Here is a 14,036-nt window from a genome sequence, read left to right on the forward strand (position 1 = left end):
CAGCTGAGACGTGCTTATGTCTTTTTTCCCAACCTCTTTCATTCTCTTCTACCTTCCTTTTCGCCTTCTTGACATCCTTCATTCGCCTTCCTTCCTACCTTCCCTCAGACCTACTTTTTTACAAATGCACCTATTCTTCCTTCTGTCGCTTGAACCTGCTTTTCTGCCCTCTTTCCTTAATTACCTCCTTCCATTCCACCTGAGAGCCACTAATTTCTACTTTCCTTCCTGACATTCTATCTTCCAACCTTCGTTGGAACCGCACAGAAGCTTGGCTATGTTCTCTGCTGATAACTAAAGAACGAAGAAAGGTAGAAAGAAACTCTTTTGTAATGAAAGAAGAGTCTCATCTTTCTTTTGGTAGGGTCCGTGTTCGTATAGCTGTAGAACACAATATTCTGTGGGCCCTGAAAGATCATCAAAAATCCTTCAAAACGGCTTCCAAGGTGGAGGGGCTTGCTCGGAAAATGGCTAGCTGTGAATGAGTTAAACATGTTTAGATGAAACACATTTTAGACAACAGAACTGACAAAGCGAGCAATATTACCACGCTTGGCTCCCTCCCATGACGTGACAGCTGAGACAGAAAACATAACAAATTTGTCGTAAATCTAATCACAAAAAAAGAACTTAAATCACTCCAGAATCTTTTGGAAGGGACACTTTAGCACAGATGTCATTCTTACATGCAAACCTTTTATATAAGTGCCAATGTTAAGCTCACCCAAGTGTCTCTTTAATTGAACAAAAAAAAATACAGCTGTTCGATTTTGCCTAATAAGAAAATCCCGATTATTTTCTCTCAAACCCAATTTTACGATTACGATTTCTTTGTAAAATAAAAAATAATGAAAAATGAAGTATTTTGACTGTTTTTTTTTCATCTTAATTTTTCTTTCTTTGTACTCAAAATGCCAGTCAATTTAACTTAATACACACAGAACAATCCATTGGGATTCACAGCATTTTACTTATACAATATATATCAGATCTGTTCTTAATTAAACCAATAATGAAAGAATGCGAAAGTGCATATACCATCTGAAACTAAATCATCATTGTGAGAGAAGGTAGACAGTCAATTCTGTAAACCAAACAGTCCGTCAAACAAGTCATTTTGCCAACCAGCTAGTGACTAGCCTTTCACCTTTCTCCCTGGTCTTACTTAAACATAAATCAATGATTAGTGCAAAACTGTTACTCAATAATACAATGCAATGCCAAGCTTAAGTACGGATGCATAGTCTGACTGGACCAGAGGTCCGTTGTAGAGGACAAAAAAAGGGACGACTTTTAGACGTTGAGTTACTTACTCACGGGTTGTATTGTACATGCGGGGCAAACACTACACTACAGATCTAATTTTTCCGATTTATAAACTAAACGCTCACTTGCCTGAGCAAATAGCAGAATCGCCGGGAGCCATCGATGGTGTTGTTGTAGTTTTTCCGGACTGTGCGCTCATGGGAGGAAGCGGGAATGCATTGGAAACTACGGTGGCTTAGATACACCCAAAAAAAAAAAAAAAATCGAACGTGCCGATTTGAACCTTTTTAACATCGTTTTATCCAGAAAATTCGGTTTTGGTTCAAAATCACTTAATCAAACAGCCCTACTCTACAAATTGTCCGTAGGTGTGCTTGTGAGTTATATATATATATGTATATGTGTATATGTATCTATTAGAGGTGCAACAATACGTGTATCTGTATTGAATCGTTCGACACAGTGGTCACGATTCGATGCTCAAGCTGCTGAGAGGTCACATGGGGAGCTCGCTGGTGGTTGCGACATGGCTACAAGCATACCTGAAGTGGAAGAAGCTCCACCAAACTTCACATCTAGCGTTTGGAAGTTCTTTGGTTTTCGTGTTAAGTATGCCCCAGATGGAAAGCGTGTCGTGGACAAAACTACGACGGTATGCCGCAAGTGTCACACAATGCTAAACTACGCCGGTGGAAATACAACAAACATGGCAACACATTTACGCCGACATCACCCCGATATAAAAATAAGTGGAACCAGACAAGTAAAAGCACCCGTGGAACAAACTTTAACAGTGTCGCTGAGACAGCCATTGGCACATGATTCCAAGAGGGCAAAAGAAATCGACAGGGAGATGCTAATTTCATTGCCATCGACATGCGACCCTTTTTTCTTGTGGAAAACGCCGGCTTTCTTAACCTGCTGCGGACACTTGAGCCCCGTTATAAGGTTCCTTCGCGAACCTATTTTACTAACTTTTATTTTCTAAGGAGCTATTTATTTGTAAATTGTACTGTAATCTGTTGCTTAGAATGCACCACTGAAGATGGGACATTTCTCCATCAGATAATTTATTTTGTATTAGTAAAGTATTCTTGTTTTGTCACGGTGCTGTTTTTGTTGAATATTTTGCAAAGTATGCACAGCATAAAATGTGTCAGGAATAGCTGCACTTGATATTTCATTTCTTTTATTTATTCATTTATTTTTTGTATTGTACACCATAATACAATGGTTTCAAAAATAATTGAAGGGAAAAATGTGTTTGTTTTATGTTCTGCCTAAACTGAAAATACAGCCAGGGACCCTAATGATACACTACTGTATTTGAATGCTTTTGTGTTACAATGTTTGAAATGTTTAAAAAATAATGATGTTTCAAATTATACAGTATTAAGGGAATTTGTTTTTTTCAAGGGGTTTTAAAAAAAAAACATATATAGCCTATATGGTTCCAATTTAGAATGATTGAACCAAAGATTTATTTGAAGGCTCTGTTTTTGTTTAATAAGTTGCTGATGTTGAATATATAATTGACAGGATAAGTACAGTCTCACTTTTATTTCCTAAAGAGCTATTTATTTGTAAAATTTACTATACTTTGTTGCATAGAATGCACCACAGAAGATGGGTAATTTCTCCATCAGATAATTTATTTTGTATTAGTACAGTATTCTTATTTTTTTCATGGTGCTGTTTTTGTTTAATATGTTGCTAAGCGGGTCGGCACGGTGATCAACTGGTTAGCACATCCGCCTCACAGTTCATAGGTCGTGGGTTCGATCCCCGGCCTCCCTGTGTGGAGTTTGCATGTTCTCCCTGTGCCTGTGTGGGTTTTCTCCAGGTACTCCGGTTTCCTCCCACATTCCAAAAACATGCTTGCTAGGTTAATTGGACACCCTAAATTGCCCCAAGGTGTGATTGTGAGTGCAGATGTTTGTTTGTCTCTGTGTGCCCTGCGATTGGCTGGCAACCAGTTCAGGGTGTCCCCCGCCTACTGCCCGAAGACTGCTGGGATAGGCTCCAGCACTTCCCGTGACCCTTGTGAGGATAAGCGGTACAGATCATGGATGGATGGATGTTGCTAAGTATGCACAGCTGAAAATGAAGCAGGTATTGCTAAACCAGATTAAAAAAAAAAATTCAAGTTTGTACTTTTGAGTTGAAGCAAATGTTGGTAATTTCAATAAATTAGAAATTTAAAAAATATATTGTGTTTTTTTTGTATCGAAAAAATATCGAACCGTGACACTAATGTATCGTTTGAACTGTTTCTGATCAGTTTTTATTATTAGCGCAATCTTACGCACGAGTAGGCGAGTTTTCACACAGACGCTATTGAGTGTTGCACACGTAGGAGAGTGGGGACACAGATGAGGAGCCAGTACGCCAGAAGCCGTGATAAATCATAAATGCATGGATAAATGGCATTATAATGGCAGACGCAAACAAGCCAGAGCCCGAAAGTCCCCCCGTGCACTGCGGTCTCCTGTTTGGGAGCATTCTGGCTTTCCTGTTAAAATCGCCGATGGGGAAAGGTACGTGGATAAATCCCAAAGTTGTGTGCCGACATTGCTACATGAGATCGGCGGCTGTGTTGCAGGTAGCACGTCTAAAATAACGCACTTAAAACGGCATCATCCGACTGTAAATGTTTCTAAGACGAGGAAGCAAGCAGTCTTTTTAGCCAAAAACTTAAACTTAAACTTAAAACTTCAGTAGCAAGATTTATCATATGCTGTTGAACATTCAAAGATTTCCATTCCTAAAAAGTGTGTATAATAAGACTTTTTAAAGTTATTGTATTTTTTCATTATAACAAGAGATTTAATACAGTTAGCAATAATTGTAACTGTTATGTATTTTTTTTCATCACAAAAACGTTGCAGCTTTAGAGGATGTGCTGGAGACCCGCGTTGTCTTTGCTGCACAGAGGACACTTGCCCTCGCTTCTGAACGATTGGGCGTTGTTTCGAGGGCATGGGAGGGTGCTCTCAGGAGGAAACTAAGCCGCGACTGAGGAGTTTGCCAGATGTCGGCCCATGTTACGACTCTGGATGGCATATGCCCAGTGAGTCCAGGCACTTGGCAGCGTAATCATTTCTTTACTACATTTTAGTACTCTTCTTTACCAGCAGGTGGCAGCAGCAGCTGGTAGCTAAATGTCTTTGTTTAGAGACAAGCGAATTAGTGGCACATTTATCCAAACAGGCCCATGTTTCACACTGAGTAAGTATCAATATGAAACATTATAAAATACTTTTTCCTTTGTGTTTATTTAATTCCCATTTAAGACGTTATAATATAACATCATTCTTCAATGTTAAAAAATACTTATATAAACAACATAACACTTATATTGTTAAAATAAGCGTTTTTTTCACAATTTCAGCTGGTAGTGTGCCGCGGGATTTTTTTCAATGAAATAAATGTGCCTTGACTCAAAAAATTTTGAAAAACACTACTCTAACACATTTCCCCATTGTGGAACTAATAAAGTTAGTCTTAACTGTAACCCAACTGTTCTCTTTAACTTTGTCCACTGTCTTGTAAAATGTAAAATACAGACTGCATGTATTGATTATGAAAAATATAGAAACTGTAATTTGGCACCCTTCTCTTCGTGTATAAAATGTGTTTTCATAAAGGCTTTGCTTTTGGTTGCTTACAGAAAACTGGAACAAATAAAACTGCCTTTGGTAGATACACAGTCCACTTTGTTAGGTTTCTTGTGCATATTCATTAGGAATGTCCTCACAATGGGAGAAAATTGGTAAAGAAAGGTTTGGCTCAGTACAGTTTTTTTTTTTTTTTAATGAGATGGTCCTTCAAAGAAAACGAGCTATTATGCTTCCAAATGACACATAATCACACTTACTATGTAATTGGCATTTCCTTTTGAAGATGACCTAAATGATGAGTTATTAAGTGTAATTTGCACCAGAAATGCGTGACAGAGTGACGTAAATAATTTCAGTGCAGGCTTTTTCTGTGACATTAATATACTTTGGGTTGGACTGCCAAGTGATGCATTTACACTCAAAGCATTTCTTAATCAGTGAAATGCAAATGCTAAACCCTGACTGAGAGTCCTCAAATAAATTGGTGCTCTACAGAAAGTCAGTTAACTGTTTGGCAACTACTTTCTTGAGACTCTTGAGCAGAAAAGGAAGGACGGATATTGGCGATTAGAAAATGAGAATAGTCAGGAACGTCAACAAAAAGTCATCAGTAGACACTCCTGACAACTGTCCTGCTAAGATATCTATTCACGATTTTTGAAAATTTGAGAAATGAATACCTGTCAACCACGGTTTGTACTGAAAGAAAGTTGGAATTTGCCCGTACATATCTGTATATTATCTTACACATTACTTTCGAATGGCTGCTGTCACGTGATTGGAAATCATCTAAAAAAAAAAAAAAAGGAAACATGATGTTGCGGGTGACTGCTTGTGCGTGACGTGTGTTGTGGGCTACTGAGCTCCCTTTTTTCGACGACGTGCGACGGCAGCGATCCCGGAGGCAATTCTGGCCTTGGCGAAAGATCTCCCCTGCGTCTCCCGTCTATGGTTAGGCGACAAAAACAGGAATGGATAATACTGATAAAATTGACATTGGCCGTACAGATTTCCACCTGTACAGATTACATTGAAAGCATACAACTCAACAGGTATGGAAATGTGGTGAAAAACAATTCAAACAATGTAACATCAGTTGATGAAACGCGGTTTGGAATGCTCCAGAAATTTCCTCTGTAACAAGTGGAAACTTCTGTAACAAGTTAAAACTGCACCGCAGAAGCGGTGAGCTCGCAACAGACCTTTCATTACGAAGGCTAGATTCTGAAAGCAGATAATCTGATCTTTGCATCGATACCGCGTACGGGGGTGGGGTGGGTGCAAAATTCGACGATTACATAGAAGGGTGAAAATCCACTTCCGTTTATGCTTAATCTGTCTTTTTTTAAACATTTTCCATTCATCATTTATCACCTACAAAATGGGCGTCTTTCATAGGCGGACCGGTCCGTCACATAGGCGGTATACCCATCTCTGCCTATTCCCCAAACATACCTTATCCTGGATTACACACGCAAGACAGTCTGGGTATGTTTCGGTCAATCGTCTGTGGAATCCTGTGACATAATTCATGGTATGCCTTGAACCACTAGAGCGCCAACTATGCCTGTGAGTACAGTTTTACTACACGGAACTTTTCCGCACATTGGAGTGTAGATCTGTAGTGTAGTGTGTGCCCCGCATGTACAATACAACCCGCGAGCGAGTATCTCAACGTCTGAAAGGCGTCCCTTTTTTTCTCCTCTACAACGGACCTCTGGCGGTGCATCCGTACATAATCTTGACAGTGCATTGTATTATTGAGTGACAGTTTTGCACTGATCATTGATTTATGTTTAGTTTGTAGTGGTGTATTATTATTACCAGATATGGGCACTTGACCCTTTTTTGTGGGTCCGTCCTGGTACCCTTCCAGCCTCGTTCCTCTGTCCTTATTCATAAAAATGATCGGCCCCCGAGCCCGTCCTTTTAAAGCTTTTCTGCCCTTACGTCCGTATGAATATTAAATGGAGAGTTTATATGTTTGCAATTCGCGGACGCTCGAGCACGGGGGCGCATCGAGGTGCTCACACGATCGATCGTAACAAAAATAAGTAACTGATATTTTACGTACAACCAGAGTATCAACAGTGGTGTATTGGCTCTTTTGTAAATGCTGCATGAACTCCAAAGTATTTAGCGAAGTCTGTGAGTAAGCGATCTTGTCAGCAGCGCAATTCTTTTGTTACTAACAGGCAGCAGAGAGCCGTTGTGCGCATAAACCAATAGCACTATGCATTATGGGTGATGTAGTTAATTAAAGTTGAAAATTACAGTGATCCCTCATTCATCGCGGTTAATGGGGGGACAGAACCCGCAGCGATAAGTAAAAACAGTGAAGTAGAGTCGGACTTATGATTATGATTATTATTTTATATGATATTTATTGTACAGATTTATTTTGGGGGGATTTGCACCTCAGACATCGTTCCCACACTTCTAGATACTTGTTACACAATCAATTTAACTTTAAAAATGCAAAATGAAGAATAAATACCAAGCTGCGGGCTGTGAGAAGAATTTTATCTTCAACCGTGGCAGCGGACGATTACGATGGAACGTTCGCTAAAAACTACGTTAAAGTTTTAATTTTTATCATAAAATTTACTTACCTTAACTAGAATGCCTTAGTGTAATTTATCCAATCCTGCACTTTAAAACGCTTGTCGTCGTCGTCGTCGCCATGAAAAGTGAAAGGAAAAACGGCCGTGTTACGGCCCTTGGATTGTGCCCATCTATCGGCACCTTTACCCCCCCCTGTTTAGTGGCTAACTTGTGTGTGTGTGTGTGTGGGGGGGTGTGTGTGGGTGTGTGTGTGTGTGTGCATCGTTGGACTGGTCCCCTTGCTCGTTCCTCGTTGGACTGGTCCCCTTGCTCGTTCCTCGTTGGACTGGTCCCCCTGCTCGTTCCTCGTTGGTGGACTGGTTTCCTGCTCGTTCCTCGTTGGTGGACTGGTTTCCTGCTAGTTCTGGATGGACTGACTAATCAGCAATCAACCTTCACCTGTTGCAGCTGGGACCATAAAAGCGTCTCTGTTTGGTTGCTCAGGGCGGCTGGAACTTAGCATTGCAGTTCGCCTCGCTTATGACAAACTAGTGTCTCTCGTTTGTGTTTTGGGTAGCTTGTGATTGTATATAAGACACTATTGATTTGTGAACTCTGGGTGAACTCTGTGACTACCTTTGTTTAAGTTGTGCTAAACCCTACATCTACCTTAAAGAAATTAAATTAACTCTCCTTCAACCAAAAAAACATCTTGGTCTATGTTACTTTCCGAGCAGAGCAGGTCGTAACAGGCCGCTTGTTCTTCTTCCCTCCGTCTTCTTCTTTGTTCCCTTTGTTGCCTCCTTAAAAACGAAGAAGAAGCATGGCCGCCGGGGGGATGATGCATTAACTTTATCTTTGCACAACAACATCAATAAAGTCCTTTGGATAAAATGCAACGCGGGATTGTAGTTAAGGTAAGCTATTTTAAGACAACCTAAGACAAAACTAACAAACACTTTCACACTTTATTTGGCGATGTCTAAGTCGTCTGTGCCGGCCGGCCGGGAGAGCGCCATATAAACACAGTTGTTGTACTGTACTATCGGATTTTTACAAAACTTTATTAGAGCAAACACATCATTACAAATACGGATGAAAAGGTATCCGGCTAGACTCTGACTAAATCAACGGCACATTTGAATAGTGGACAGTGGCTGCGATGATGCGCACCCAGTCAGCTCACGTACAGTACAGTGTGTGGAAAAAGTAAATCCAGTTGTGCTCTCGTTGGTCGATCTCGCGCTGGGAACCAGTCACCGCCTTTTATGAGTGACTGTGGGTATGTACAAAGCCTCCGAGTCAACTCTTATCTTTGAAACAATGCGTCTTTCTGCAATGTAGCTGCCGATATGGCTGTGTGGTTTCATTTTTAATTTGTTGTGAATGCTTCTGAAAAAAACGCGATGCACCGAGTGCGCGAAAGTTGAAGCGCGAAGTAGCGAGGGATCACTGTATTTTGAATACGTTTTATTAAAATAAGAAGTCATATGTTGTTAAAATAAAGACCATGTGCTATACAGTTTCAACAGTGGCAATGACTTGACAATAGTTATAAATATATATCTTATACAATAATTGTTTATAATGTAATTTGTTAGTATAACATTTGTAATTCATTAAAAGATAACTGAATCATTTTTATCTGTTTGTTTCAGGTTTATGACCTGTGGTCCTTTGTTCAATAAACAAAGACAAACATGAGTTGAAACATTGGGTGCTTCTGATGAGCCTTTTTGGAGGGCATAAAATAAAATATGTGAGCAAGTGTATTTGATTAATTTACTTTTAATAATGTCAAAATTTCATATTCATAAATGGAAGGTCATGGGAAGGATTCCTAGCTTTATTGTTTTCATTAAAGAATTCAAACATTATATCTCTACAATTAGGCACTCTCTAAAACAGAAAGCAATTAAACTATTTCTGCTTGTGTTGAATCTAATGTTTTTATTTAAATCTTTTTTTGAATGTATTTGGGTTTTTTTATCTCTCTCTCTCACTCTCTCTCTCTCTATCTATCTATGCCAGGGGTGTCAAACGTACGGCCCGCGGGCCGGATCCGGCCCGTCTGGTGGTTTGGTACGGCCCGGGGAAGAAAGCTGCATTGTATAAAAAAAATATGAATTTTCTTTAAAATTTGTAGTTCTTGTATTATCCGCTAGGGGGCGCAGTGTTTTAGTACATGCAGACAACATGAAAGCAACACTGCGGCGGAACTAGGACCACCTTGACCTGGTAAAATTGAACGTCTGTACAGCGTCTATTGGCGACAATTGCATTATCTACTTTTCCGTTTGCCTCGCACCCTCATCAGCAAAATGTCTTTGTCAAAAAGGAGAAAAGTAGACACAGAGTGTCGGACTTTTCAAGAAAAATGGACATGTTCTTATATGTTCACGGAGGTGAATGGGAAACCCGTGTGCCTGGTGTTGCCAGCAGCAAGTTTCGGTGCTTAAAGAATACAATATTCGGCGCCATTACGAAACTCAGCATGGTGAAAAATACAACAGTTTGCATGGAGAATTGAGAAAACAGAAGGTAAATGAAATGATGGCGCGTCTGAAGAAACAGCAATCTGTTTTCACCCGGAGCCGAGAAGCCAGTGATGCTGCGGTGAAAGCCAGCTACCTAATTGCGAGCCAAATAGCAATGGCATCAAAGCCGTACAGTGAAGGAGAGTTCATCAAAAACTGCTTGCTGACGGCTGCTGAAATTGTGTGTCCTGAGAAGCGACATGCTTTCGCCAATATAAGCTTGACAAGAAATACCGTGGCAGACAGGATTTCGGAACTCTCTGCAGATTTGGACCACCAACTAAAACGCAAAGTGGGGTCATTTGTGGCATTTTCTGTTGCGATTGATGAGAGTACTGATATCACGGACGTCGCTCAACTGGCCATATTCATTCGTGGAGTTGACAAGACTTTGAATGTCACAGAGGAGTTTCTCGAGCTGGTGCCGATGATCGACACCACAACAGCTGAGGACATTTTCAGCTCCGTCGTTGGAGCGCTGGACAGAGTCGGAGCGGACTGGTCACGCGCCGTAAGCCTGGCTACTGATGGTGCGCCGTCAATGATCGGTAAAAAGGCAGGTGTTGTGACAAAGTTCAGAGATAAAGTACAAGCCGCAAATGGGGGAGGTAATTTTTGGACATTTCATTGCATTTTGCATCAGGAGGCATTATGCAGCAAATCGCTAAGAATGGATCACGTCATGGAGGTGGTTGTCCGAACTGTTAATTTCATCCGAGCCAGAGGTCTCAATCATCGTCAATTTGACAGCTTTCTCAGTGACTGTAACATTATCCATGGTGTGCCTTATCACACGAACGTACGATGGTTAAGCAGAGGTGCTGTGCTAAAGCGCTTCTTTGATTTACGTGATGAAATCGGACAATTCATGGAGAAAAAAGGTAAACCTGTTAAGGAATTACAGTGCCATCTGTGGCTGCAGGACCTTGCGTTTATGGTTGACATCACTGAGCACTTGAATATTCTTAACAAAATGTTGCAGGGACGCAAAAAAATCGTAACACAGTATTATGACAGCATACGTGCATTCAAGTTAAAGCTCGGGTTATGGGAGACGCAGGTGGCAAGCGGTGACCCTGCTCATTTTCCCTGTTTAAAAGATATGTGCGCAGCAAGCGTTAATTCTGACGTGAAACGGTACAAAGAGAAGATTTCAGGGCTGTTGATGGAGTTTGAGAAAAGATTTCAGGTTTTTAGCGAACTCGAAACAGATTTTGCAGTTTTTTGCTCACCATTCACAGTCAAAGCTTCTGATTTGCCCGTTGCCATGCAACTTGAAATCATTGATTTGCAGTGTGATGTAGAACTGAAGGACAGATTTGCCTCTGTAAGCTTGGACACATTTTACAAGTACCTCCTACCAGGCTATCCCGCATTGACAGCACTAGCTGCTAAAACATTGTCCATGTTTGGGACAACCTACCTTTGTGAGCAAGTTTTCTCACTAATGAACATTAATAAAACAAAGCTGCGCTCAAAGCTCACACATAAGCATTTGAATGAGATTCTGAAATTGGCTGCTTCTCAGGACATGATGCCTCATATTGATGCACTTGTGCAGGATAAACGATGTCAAGTTTCAAGTGCAAATTCCAAGCAAGACGAATAATTGCTGTGTAAGTTATTCATTTGTTCAAATTGCTTTCCAGATGTTGAAAAACAGTGTTTTTAAGTTCCACAAGGCTGGTACTAAATGTTTTTGGAACATTGTTACTATTTCTGTGATCAGTTTTATGTACAACACACTTAAATTTATGTTTAACTGTGTAAAAGTGTTGTTAAAATTGCACATACTTTATTTATGTTCTTATGTTATTCTCTTGTTCATAATATATTGTTCATAATGTAAAAGGAAAATTCTGTCAATAAACATTTTGATAATTTACTCATTCTTTGCACTAATTATTAGTATTAGTGACTAATACAAAGGAAAAAAGTGGGCTTATTGTTAGTTCTATGTAATTTTGCAATGAGTTTACTGGTCCGGCCCGCTTGATCTCAAATTAAGCTGTATTCGGCCCGCAGACCAAAGGGAGTTTGACACCCCTGGTCTATGCTCTACATAGAAAGTTGTAACTATTTTTCTTCTCGAATGTTGTTTTATGTTTACCCCCTAGCGTTATGTTTCTTTGTGTGTGCGCTAAAGTGCAAATTGTGTTCAATTTGTTATTATATTTGCCTCAACTTTTTAGAAGTTGAGTTATAGGTTATTATTAATAATGAATGATTTCATGTGAAAACACAGATTATGTTCATTATTTGTCAAAGTTTGATACCCATCTGTAATCAATACACAATCCTTCATTTCAGTAAATGTCAGCAGTTGTTTAAAAAAATAAATAAAAATTAATAAATGCCCCCCTTGCTACAATAGACGATGCAGAACCAACAAGCATATTTACAAAATGGTCAATGTCGAGTTTTGAGAATGTTCACAAAATTTAAATAGCAAAATATAAAACGGAATATTTACTGGGCTACATATGACATGGCCATCTAGAAGTACCGTGACAAAAAAAAAAAGACCAGGCTTGGAGAACCGTGAGCGAGGAGCTTATTAAACCTGGTATGTTGTTACTTTCCTGAGTTTTTCACAACTTCACCAAGACAGCAATATTTGTTTGCATTAGCTTTAGCACAACTACAGCTACTTACTCCACCTGCAGGACAGTCACGCAACCTGCTGACGTCCTCACCGGTGTGCTGGCTCTGACGCTGGGTCTCATCACTTTTCGTACTAGTACTCGCGCTGTATCTCCCGTTGGAAAATCTCCTGCGCAGTTGGGTAACTAGTGGCGCGTTTGAAGTGTTTGGAGTTTGCCTATTTTGCCGAGTTGGTTGATATGAACTTTAAGTCACACCATGAGGACCGATTAGTGGGCCGGACTAAAATCCACCTCCGCCCTTGCTTGCTCCGATCCTTTTTTAAAACGTGTCACTCCCTGTCCTCGGCCCCCAAAAATGGGCGTCCGGGACGGACTGCCCAGCTGTGATTATTACCAAATGCAACAGTGCAACATCTATAGATTGTTTGAGAAACACATCTTACAGTATTAATCATGTCTGGCTTTAGACAGGACAATCTCTCACAATTTACGGCGACTAAAAAAATTGTGTCGTGTGTGTTTCACATGGCGTACTGTAGCAAAACGTTGTGGTAGTTTACTTCATCACAATTTTTGCTAAGTGAGCATGACAAGCACAACACTTCTCTCTGGTTCAGTCTCTTCTTTTCATCCAAAATACCTCCAAATAATGATGATTTCTTTTAGCCACAAAATCAGTGGAATTACGTTGAACGCGCTCCTTAACTTCCGCCACCCCCATGTGACGCACTCATTACTTCCGCCCTCAGATTTGCCTTTGGCTGGCTTCAGCTGACGTGGCACGGCAAGCATGAAATAAGGTTTGTGATTGGTTGGCCTTCGTGTTGTATTCGAATGTACATGCAGTTTCAAGCAGTAAAAACCTATATCACTGATTTTGAGATATGAATATCTTGAATGTTCATATCTAGAGATAGCTACTTTAACAATAAATTATTCAGCCAGCCACACACCAAATATGACGCAGGTGCAGTTTAAGGGGTCAACAGAGGGACATCAGCAAGGGCACACAATTACACATACACACACACTTCGAACTTGCTTTGTGGCATGATAGGCTGTTGCAAATTTTGTATTTTTGATGTCCGAGTGAGAAACAACTCAACACTAGCATTTCTTATCACGAAAACATGGAAAACATTGCCTAAAAGACGGGAACAGACTACGGCCATGCTTAAAGACACGTAAATAGGAATGATTCAACATTCTGGCCATCAACTTAAGAATTAGTGTGATTAACTCCAATGTATTTAAAAATATAATAATCAACAAAACTCCTGTAATCATCTCTGTACCCTGTGAAAGAATGATATTTTTGATAGTACGTCGTTTTGACTGATGTTTGTACACGGTTACAAGCCCTCACCTCACTTGAAAATGACAGTTGTACCTTTCCAACTTGTCCAGGAGACTTAATATAAGTTAAGCGGCAAAATGCACTTATTTTTAGCCATACCTGGGGG

Source organism: Filicampus tigris, chromosome 4, assembly GCF_054856515.1.
Source record: "Filicampus tigris isolate MCC_2025a chromosome 4, RoL_Ftig_1.0, whole genome shotgun sequence".
Taxonomy (NCBI): Eukaryota; Metazoa; Chordata; class Actinopteri; order Syngnathiformes; family Syngnathidae; genus Filicampus; species Filicampus tigris.